Source organism: Mus musculus, chromosome 6, assembly GCF_000001635.26.
Source record: "Mus musculus strain C57BL/6J chromosome 6, GRCm38.p6 C57BL/6J".
NCBI classification, from domain to species: Eukaryota; Metazoa; Chordata; class Mammalia; order Rodentia; family Muridae; genus Mus; species Mus musculus.
The window spans coordinates 54,565,981-54,576,420 of NC_000072.6; the positions used below are offsets into that span (position 1 = coordinate 54,565,981).

The 10,440-nt window shown below is 43.0% G+C and overlaps 1 protein-coding gene across 3 annotated transcripts in view; it reads right to left on the reverse strand.

Moving 5' to 3' along the window:
• Scrn1 (secernin 1) overlaps positions 1–537 on the reverse strand; it is a 91,724-nt gene extending 91,187 nt beyond the window's left edge. For 2 of the 3 annotated variants that reach the window (XM_011241459.2, XM_006506572.2), the window contains exon 1: positions 260–537. The gene's annotated coding sequence lies outside the window, so the exon portion shown is untranslated. The remainder of the gene's footprint in view (positions 1–259) is intronic. The other variant, NM_027268.2, reaches the window with a different exon arrangement.
• Positions 538–10,440: the final 9,903 nt, after the last annotated feature.

Here is a 10,440-nt window from a genome sequence, read left to right on the forward strand (position 1 = left end):
GCACCCGGTTATAAACTGAAAGGGAGGTGCGGGAAGGATGCGGGATGGAGAGCAGGAGCAGATTCTGACCAGGCTGCAGTAGCTTCGTCCCGAAGTCCCTGATCTCAAGTCGGGCCAGACCGAGGCCACCTAACCTCCGATCTCCCCTTCCCTGGTCCACACTCGCGAGGCGTTAGAATTGTAATGGGAAATGTGGTGACCTCCCAGCGGAAGAGCAGCTGCCAGCGCCCCGGCGCTCCCCGCGTAGCCTGAGGCTCACCTGCCAAGCAGCCGGCTCCAGCCGGGTCCAACGGTGCTGATGCTGCGACTGCGGAGTTGGGGGCGCTGCGGCGGCTAGGTTACAGCCTCTGCATCCGTAGCGCAGAAGACCGCCGGCGCTCCGGTTTCCCAGACTCCAGGCTCTCCAGCCCCCGGCTAACAGCTGGTTTGGTCACGCGACCGCAGACCCACCCTCCGCCTCCCGGTGCTCTGGGCCCCAGGACTCGTTGTGTTTGACAGCTGAGGCCTCAGAGCCCGCCCCGCCTGGGAGGGGAGGGCACCAGGAGCCCCCAAGAACAGCAGAGGGGGCGGGACTCAACAGAAAGTGGTTCCTTTCTTTCTAGATTTTTATTTCTTGGTTGAAACTCTCTCGAAGGGAGGAACCAGAGCTTTAAGGAGCCAGGTCCTGCTTTCTCCTGGCAACATTTTACTGTGTGGTTGCTAGTCTGAGCCTTGGTGCCTGGCGAGAATTCCCTGCAGAGATATGCATTCTTCATTTGGTTGATTCAATGTGTCAAAGTCCTTCCCTAATGTTAACCGATTGTGATCGTGCTCATAAACCAGACGATGCAGCATATTCACACTCTGTGGACCAAGGTCATGCAGCAAGTAACAAAGGCAAGATTCCACACCAGGGTTAATAAACTTTTGACAGGGAAAGAGGTGATGCCCACCTCAAGGCTTTTGATAACAACGCCTCAGGGGCTGAGACCCGATCTACCTCGATAAGAAAAGGCTGTAAGAGTCCACTGGGAAGAGAGTAGCAGCAGCGGGCAGCAGCAGATTCACATGTATTTTCCAGTTATCAGATGAACACAAATCAAAGTTTTATAGTCTCTATGGTGTGTGTGTTTGTGTGTGTGTGTGTGTGTGTGTGTGTGTGTGTGTGTGTGTGTATGACAATATCTCTCAAGATAAGAACATATGTAGCCTTTCACCTGATTCCACTTTTGGACTTTTGGAATTCATCTTATAGAAGAAAGGACACGGGTGTGAAATGAGCAGGAGGATTCTGGGGGGGCCATATTATTTGTGTCAGCAACGACTAGAACCAAACCTCACAGTGGTGGTACACACAATTAGGGAGGCTGACAAGGCTACATAGTAACACCTTGTCTCAAAAACTAAAAGATTGAATGAAATTCAGCCTATAAATACCATGGAATTCCATCCAGCATATTTTAAAGATTTAAAGATGAGATCATTGTCTGTGTACTAATTCAAGACTTCCAACTTATACCAAGTAAAAGGCTAAAGTGGGGATAGGTTAGGTGCAGAACAGTGTGTGTGTGTGTGTGTGTGTGTGTGTGTGTGTGTGCGCGTGTGTGTGTGTGAAAATATATACACTTCCTTTTGCAAATGCTTAGACTACTTTTGGAAAGATCCATAAGAAACTGTAACAGGAGATTCCAAAGGGAAGAGAGCTGATGACTGGCCACCAGGTAAGGAGACTTTCCCATGTCCTCTTAAATCAGTGTGTGCTTGTAGCTTGTCAGGTGAGGAAGCAGACAGTGGGAGAAGGATGAGGGAATGTGGCAGGAACCATCAATAGATTCTACAGAAAAGACCATTGGTTCACAGACTTAGAACACAAAGGTGCTTTGTTTATTTACTGCAAACAATAAACTGTGTAGCCTAATGCATGTGGCTAATAACTTTCAAAACTCCTAAAGAGCTTGACCTGGGGCCTCCCTGGTAACTTCTGACGTCAGTCTCCAGAGCTGGGACCAGGAAACTTGAGTTCTGCCAGATTTTCAGGTTTCCCTTGTGCATTGATGTTTGACAGCCGCTGTTCTGAAGTCTCTGTTATCTCCCGGGTCTCCACACAAGCTTATTCCACCGTGGTGTAGCACTTATTAAGCACCAATAAGACATTTTTATTCTTGGCTTTGTACAGGACAGACTCTGCTTCCATTCAAGTCACACAAAGAGAAATAAGGGAACAGAACAGTCCAACAGATTTAAAAAAAAAATCTAGAATTATCAGTTAGGGCTTTAATCACTGGCCTCTATCAGCCATGTGGAGTCTAGCTGTGTGTAAATTACAAGGCCTCTGTGAGCTAGCCCACAAGGAAAAAAATCTTTTAAATGACATACAATTGTTACATCGTCAATTACAGTCTGTCTGGCATGCTCGGAGCTGGTAAAGACCAGTGCGCTGTATGTCTGCTTTACTCCACTGAAGGAGGCACAGGGTTGTTCTGTTTTGTTTTTGTTTTTGTTTTTGTTTTCTTTTCCAGAATCAAAAAAGGGAAAGTAGGAGTACAGTGGTGACTCTGACCTTCACATACTGTCACGAGGGACGCACATAACCCCTCCCTCTCCTCAGAGAAAACACTATAGGTGCACTTCTATTTTTTTTTTATTGATAACCAGTACGATTAAAATAAAATTATTTGGGAACATGCAAAATATACAATCCTAACGACATCATAACTGGTCCTGCATATGACTTCTCTTCCCCAGTATAAATCTGAGGGTAACAAATAAATGAAGAAACATTGTCATAAATTAGGAACTCAACTTGATGGAAAATTTCTCCAAAATCATCTATCTATTAAACTTAACACCAGTAGAGATTTTAAAAGCAGAAACTGACAAGCGGATTCTAAAATTTATTGGGATGAACACCTAAAAGCAGTTTTAAAAGAAACTAACGTTGGACGACGTAAACTCCCTTATTTTAGGACTCACTATAAAGCTACACCAGCCAAGAGAATGTAGTGTTGACATAAGAGAGATTCATGAGCCATGCAGCCCAAATAGACTTGCATGGTACAAGACACATGGTTGATTTTTTTTTTTTTTAATTTTTAACTACAGCAAAGTAACTCAGGGGAAGTAATCAAAATGGGACTGAGAAACTCGTGCTCATGCATTGAAAAAAAGTGGTACTTTCTTCCCCATTTGCAGAAATAAAATAGAAATGGATCTGGGTCCTAAGCATAAATCTAATGCTAGGAATCTCTGCATTCAAAGACAGGAGAATATTTTTACCATCTCTATGCAGCGTGACTTGGAAAGAGGAATAAGGAAACTGTGGAGCTGAATAAAAGTCCTGCGCCTCTGGCACAAAATCCAAAACAAAATAAGTCTAGCATCTAAATTACAAGACAAGGAGAAAACATACCAGTCAACCAAAACAGACTAAAACTGAAAGAAATTATGGGGTTAGCATATGAAGTACCTTAAAACCACCATTAGAATATTATGAGTATATTTAAGGGTTTAAAAGAAAACACACAATGGGTGGTATAAAATGTACCAAACAGAATATTCTACCTTTGTTGATTTGAATCCACAGATGTGAAGCCTGAGGGCAGACTGTCTGTCTGCTTATATTTATTGCATGTGTTATTTGGGGAGCATAAGGGTTATAAACAGATAAGAAATGTTAACAAGCTTAAGGGATGGTCATAAATGAAGAGAACCAGAACAGACTGTTTAAAGATGATCGCCCACGATTTGACTTTTCCTATCTAAAATACGCTGTGCTATGACTTTAAGGGCTCTGAAACAACAGACAAATTAGAAGCACGTTTAGCATAGTGTGTGTAGGGGTCTTTTTCTGCTCAGTGCTTCCTTTCTGTATAAATAGCAGTGAGGGAAAAATAGGCCTGTCACTTTGCAGATCTCACGGGGACGAGCTGGACGACTTAATGTGGAGGCAGCACTTATGTGCGGGCTGGAAAGCCTCACAATTGCCCTAAGAGGATGCTTAGAGGACTCACGGGAAGGAGCTGACAGTGGAGCCAGGGAAGGATGAGAAAGAACAGCACCAGTGAAGATTCATCAGTCACCCATCTCCATCCTAGCACCATGCTTAGGTTACCATAGTAACTACAGACCTTTAGGATGCCCTTAAGGCAATTTACAGAATTACTGTGCATGCCGAATATAGGTAACACAAAGCATTTGCTGTTAAACTCTATTTTTAGTTACATTTACAACTTAAATAATCCATCAAGCCTTTTAGATATAAATTGTATTGGGCAAAGGGACATGTTTTAATCGATACTTCATAATTAATTTTAAGTAAAATATAGCTTATAAATACTCCTAGTTTAAAATATACATGTATTATGGGCTTTGCCTTTAGGGATTATATCAGTTTCTTCTTGTCATTGTGATAAAACACCTTGACTAAAAACAACTTAAGGAAGAAAGAGTTTATTTGACCTTAAGAGTTTCAGAAGGAGAGTACATATTGACAGGGGAGGTGTGGCAGCAGGCGGCTGGGACAGGAAGCCGAGAGATGACATCTTCATCCATGCACAGGAAGCAGAGAGAGCAAACAAGAGATGGGGTGAAGCCATAAGCTCTCAGAACCTTCCTCTGCAAAGAGCAGAAGTCCTGAGTGACTGATGTCACTCCTGAATGTACTAATGACACAGGCTCAGCCATGACAGGGACTAAGGCCTCAGACCCATGGGAATTGGCAAAGCCTCTCACCACATGGGTCAGGCTTCTCCTTCCAGTCCAAGCACCTGTGCTTAAGAAAGACTGAGCAGTGTGTAAACAAAAACTAGCAACTGTGGCTTCTTCCTCCTGGACGCTCACTGCCTGAGATTGCTCACCTACAGAAGACCTCCGACCAAGACCAGCTAACCCCTCTCCTGTGTGGAACAGAATAAGCACTGAGGATCTTGGTTGTGGAAGGAGTAGGCGTGGCTCTTAGAGCTCACATGACCGAACTTCTCACATCTGTCTATCATTTCTTCATTTGCTCACAGCTGCAGTCAGATTTCCAAAATCCAATCCACTTTGTATGCTGGCGCATCCTCAGTAATGCACTGCCTTCAGCAAGGCTCTACGGTCTAATGGTTCCAGCCTCCTAAACAGCACCAACAACAGGGGGCCGAGGGTTAAAATCCGTGAACCTCTAGGAAACATGTCTCGTTCAAACCACCACAGGAGTCACTCACAAGTTTAACTAATTGTGCAGATATTTTGAAGGGTTGCTGCTAAGACCTGGTCTTCTAATGATCAAAACCCAGCCAAACATCAAATCAGATTTGGAGTTTCACCGTTCTTTGCTGTCATAAAATGTATGCAGATACGTGTGTGTATATAGGCACTCTCTATATAAAGAGTCTATAAACTTACTCTACCACGGAGCTATATCCCAGCCCAGATTTTTTTTATGTTTCTATGTGTGGAAATCATCCACCTTGTACCATGTGCAGTTTAAAAGTGAAACTTGTTTTTAATATTCTAGTAATACTGGAAACTATTGTTTTTTTTTTTTTTTTTTTATGTGTATGAGTGTTTTTAACTTCATGTATATACACGTACCATCTGAGTGCCTGGTGTTCTTGGAGGCCACAAGGAGGGTGTCGGATTCCCTGGAACTGGAGCGTTTGTGGGTGATTAGAATGGGCGTGTGAGCGCTCGGAATCAAACCCGGATCCTATGGGAGAGCAGTCAGTGTGCCTTCCTGCTGAGCCAGTGCTCCAACCCCTGAAAACATTTTTTTGATAGTTTAAGTTTACCAGTGTGTTTTCCAGTGTGAACATCTTCTACCTGAAGTTTTAACACTGCTCACTGAAAAAGTTACTTTGTAAGCAGATTTCTATTAGGTAATTTCCAGTTCTTCAGACAGCCAAACTATTGGTTTAAATTGCTATAGGAATTTTGTCTTAACTAAAGGAACACTTATCTCTTTTTTTTTTAATTAGGTATTTTCCTCATTTACATTTCCCAATGCTATACCAAAAGTCCCCCATACCCACCCCCCACTCCTCTACCCACCCACTCCCCCTTTTTGGCCCTGGCATTACCCTGTACTGGGGCATATAAAGTTTGCAAGTCCAATGGGCCTCTCTTTCCAGTGATGGCCGACTAGGCCATCTTTTGATACATATGCAGCTAGAGACAAGAGCTCCGGGGTACTGGTTAGTTCATAATGTTGTTCCACCTATAGGGTTGCAGGAACACTTATCTCTTGCTATGAGCAATTAGGCAATCACTCTCCATTGAGAGAATTATGAAATTTCACAATGCTGCTTGGGTACTCTTCAATTTTCCAAAGACCAAAAAATCATAAAGGAAAAAAGGTTTCATTTAACATCATGTTGGATGAGTTGTGTGGCTCTCAGAACTGGGAGTAGTGCAGGGTCGTGGAAATATTTTAGTGTTTAGATTCCTTGCTACTCTTCACTTTCTTTCGTATTTTTTTACCCTGAATATAACCCTAGATCCAGGTCTTCGCTGCTTATTCTCTGCCCATGTGCCATAGATAGGCACTAGTGCTTATATGTGCACAGTCTGACATTTCAAATGTGTAGGCTTGATTTATTCCTTAGGACTGGGATTCATAGCCAGTTCACCTTTAAATTTCAAACAGCACTTTTTTTTTTTTCTCGAGACAGGGTTTCTCTGTATAGCCTTGGCTGTCCTGGAACTCACTTTGTAGACCAGGCTGGCCTTCAAACAGCACTTATATTAAAACAAAATTTGAAACAGAAATTACTGTCAAATAAGATTATTAGATAAGCTGTCCTTACTTTGAACATAAAGAAAGGGTTGCATTTTAAGAATTATGGAAATGCTTGAAATCCATAGAACGAGTGGACTGGTGGCTGCTTAGCTCAGGGGAAGGAGCAGAAGATGATGTGAGGGTTTGTTTTCAAGGCAGTGAAATAAAATGTTCTCTAACTAACTGTGTCAAAGGCTATAGAGCTAGGAGACTATTCTAAAGCTGACTGGACTAGTGAGAGCTCACAACCTGGACAGGAGAACTCCCTTCTACTCCCATACTTGAGACATAGTAACAGAAAGATGAGGATTTCAAGGCCACCTGAGCTATATACCAACTCTCTCTCTCTCTCCCTCTCTCTCTCTCTCTCTCTTTGTGTATGTGTGAGAGAGAGTGTGAGAGAAGAGAAGGGAGAAAGAGAGGGAGAGAGAGGGAGAGAAGAGAAAGGAGAGAGGGAGAGAGAGAAGAGAAAGGAGAGAGAGTGAGAGAAGAGAAAGGAGAGAGAGAGAGAGAGAGAGAGAGAGAGAGAGAGAGAGAGAGAGAGAGAGAGAGAAAGGAGAGAGAGGGGTTGTCTTTACTTTGTGATCCACTTGGTTTAATACAGGCTACTCACATGAGCTCAAGTGTGGAGCTGTCCACAAAACCTGACTAATTCCTGTATCACTGAAAACAATGACTCCCTGTGCTTCGGCATGCCCTTCCCCTCCCTTCCCACACACTGCTAACTCCCCCGGGTGGGAGGAGGAAGAGGGGTTGCTGGGAGTGAGAAGATAGGAGGGTGGAGGGACGAACATGACTAGAATGCATTATATGCATGAACAAAATTGTCAAACAAATTAATTAAAATAAAACAAGGACTATTGTGCAGTGCACCGAGCATTGGGGACAAAACTACTGCACTACCTATTAACTCTAAACTAAAAATAACTCAACTCTCCAAAAAAGAAATATTAGAAACCCAATGAACACCACTTAACTCTGAGGAAATAAACCACTAAGATTTAATAGCTTTGGAGATACTGTTGCCATAGCAATAAAATGTTAGAAAAAAAAACTCAAGCAGTTGATTTACTGCTCAGTCTTAATGTAAGAATCACTTAACTTCAGCAAGCTGCTTAATTCTCTTTAAAGACTAGGACACAAAGCAGAAAGCCTTAGCTACTTCCACAGGAGGCAAGGGAAAAAAAGTCGGGCATCTTGTGGAAAGCGGTACTTTATAAAATTCAGTAAAAATCATACAGGAGAGAAAAACAATTTAAGGATTATCGAAAAGGGTATTTTTACTCATATTTGTTCTTACATTTCTCCTGGTTATTCTACATAGTTTAATTCCTTCTGTGTTTCTCTCTGTGTCTCTCTGTATCTCTGTCTCTCTCTGTCTCTCTATCTCTGTGTGCGTGTCTGTCTCTCTGTCTCTCTCTGAGTATGTGTGTCTGTGTGTCTGTGTGTCTATGTATATTGGCACTTGCCTGTGTGTATTGGTATGGAGAACAGAGCTTAATTTAATTTTGGGTCTTTCACTATTGCTCTCCACTTTATTTGTCTGTCTGTTTACTTTTTTTTTTAACTTATTTAATTGAGGCATAGTCTCTCTCTGAACCCGGAGCTTATCCTTCCAGCTAGACAGGCTGGGAATCCACCTGTCTCTGCCATCTCTTACTGCTGGACCACCAGATGTACACATGTCCTTTCCATGGGTGTTGAAGATTCAAACTCAGTTCTTTGTGCTTGCACATCAAGCCTCTTTCCCTCTGTGCCATCTCCCTTCCCCAAAAATTTAACTGTTAACTTAAATTTAGCTGCTGACAGGCCACCTGAAAATCACCTTAAACAGACTGAGTTTGGCAGAAAAACAACACCTAACAATTCCAGAAGACACATGATCCCATAAGAAGGAGCCCCAGATACAAAGTGGACCATTATATTCCAGTCTCCTAAATAGGGGCAAAAACCATACTCAGGGCTCCATTAACATAACTTGCACAGGCAAGAATAGAGCTGGCAAATAAATGAAAATGTCTCTAAGAAGTTGGAACGGTCCACAAAGGGTAAGTCACCTTACTCTCCTCCCTTGTGATGATGAAAGTGGCCCTTGATGTCTTGCTTTGCATTTTGCTCATGCCCATTTTACGGCAACTGTTTACTGAAGAAATTATCTGTTTCCTACTACAGTATGGAAATTTCAATTAACGAAATTACTTTTATAAGTTCCCAGAAATCCCCTAGTGGGGGATAATGTAGCTGTCACCAGAGACTAACAGGACCCCATTTACTTTATCTGGATTGCTGGGAAAAGCCTGGCAAAGGTCTTGTGTGATTTCTCTTTAAGTCGTAAAACAAAATTGATGTGAGGCTAGCTTGCAGGCACTTAAGGTTGGTTTATCTACTACGGGCTGACTCGATGCACTAAAGCCATCCCTCGTGTATCAGAACTGTTACCAGCAGCACAGGAACAGAGAGAATTGGTAAGCAAAGGTTCCCCCAGGTGATTGCTAAGCCTTGCAGATCTTTCAGTCTTCTGGGTGGTTTTGACCCTTTCTTTAGCAATGATCTAAGTAAATGAAAAGTACTGCCCAAGCTAAGGGAGAGATAGCATGTCACCACTGCCATGTCACTGAAGGAAAACAGCTGCTGTTAGCATAATTTACATGTGATTAAAACACAGAAATATGGCCTAAGAATGGAATGATAGATGCTAAGGAACACAGGGAATTTTATCTGCACCATAAGGTTGCATTTTAGAGAGAGGGAATCATGTACCAAAGAAACTCCCAAATTATTATATTTAGTATAGAATGCCATGCATGTCTCACGTTACAGGTTGGATATCCCTTACCACAATGCTCTACATCTGAAGTATTTTAGATTTCACACATGATTGTAAAGGGGCCGGGGAGGTGGCTCTGCGGTTAAAAGCACTGGATGCTCTTCAGAGGACCCAGGTTTAGTTCCCAACACCCACCTGGTTGATGGCTCACAACAGTATGTATCTCCAAGTAGAGTTCTAGGGGACCTGATGGCTGCCCTCTTCTGGCTTCTGAGGATACTAGGCACACTTCTGGTACCCATATACACATGGGGTCAAAACACCTATACATGTAAAATAAAAATAAAGAAACCTTAAAAAAATATTTCTAAAGTCTTTTTTACCAGTACAGCATCTCTAACCTGAAAAGCCCAAACCCCAAATGCTCCAAGTCCTAAATGTTTTAGTATCAAGTTATACACTCACAGACACACACATACACAGATGTTCACATACACACACCACATTAAAAGAATAATTCATTTTGCTGTTAATCTGATTTTGCATTCTTCTAAAGATGTGCTACAGCCAGAAAGAGGCAGGGCCAGCTCTGCACAGCCCTGGGACACCATCATGGCCCCAGGTAGCAGCCCTGACCAGGGATGTCTGCATGGCCTTTGGTGGTAGCATGGGCTAGGGACATAGGCAAAGACCTCCACTGCTACTGGGCCATGGACCCAGAAAGGGCCCTTGGCAGCAGCATGGTCCAGGGCATTACCATGACCTCAGGTGGCAGCATCAGGCTGTTCCTCACCACCCTCGTGTCTCTAGTTTTGCCTTTCATAGTGCATAAACGGCTCTTCTTCTCTTTCTCTTTCATCTCTCCACCACATACTTGCTCATCACAGTGACATCTGGACCTCTAGGCATCTTTTGCTTCTGTGGTGGCGACTGGAGA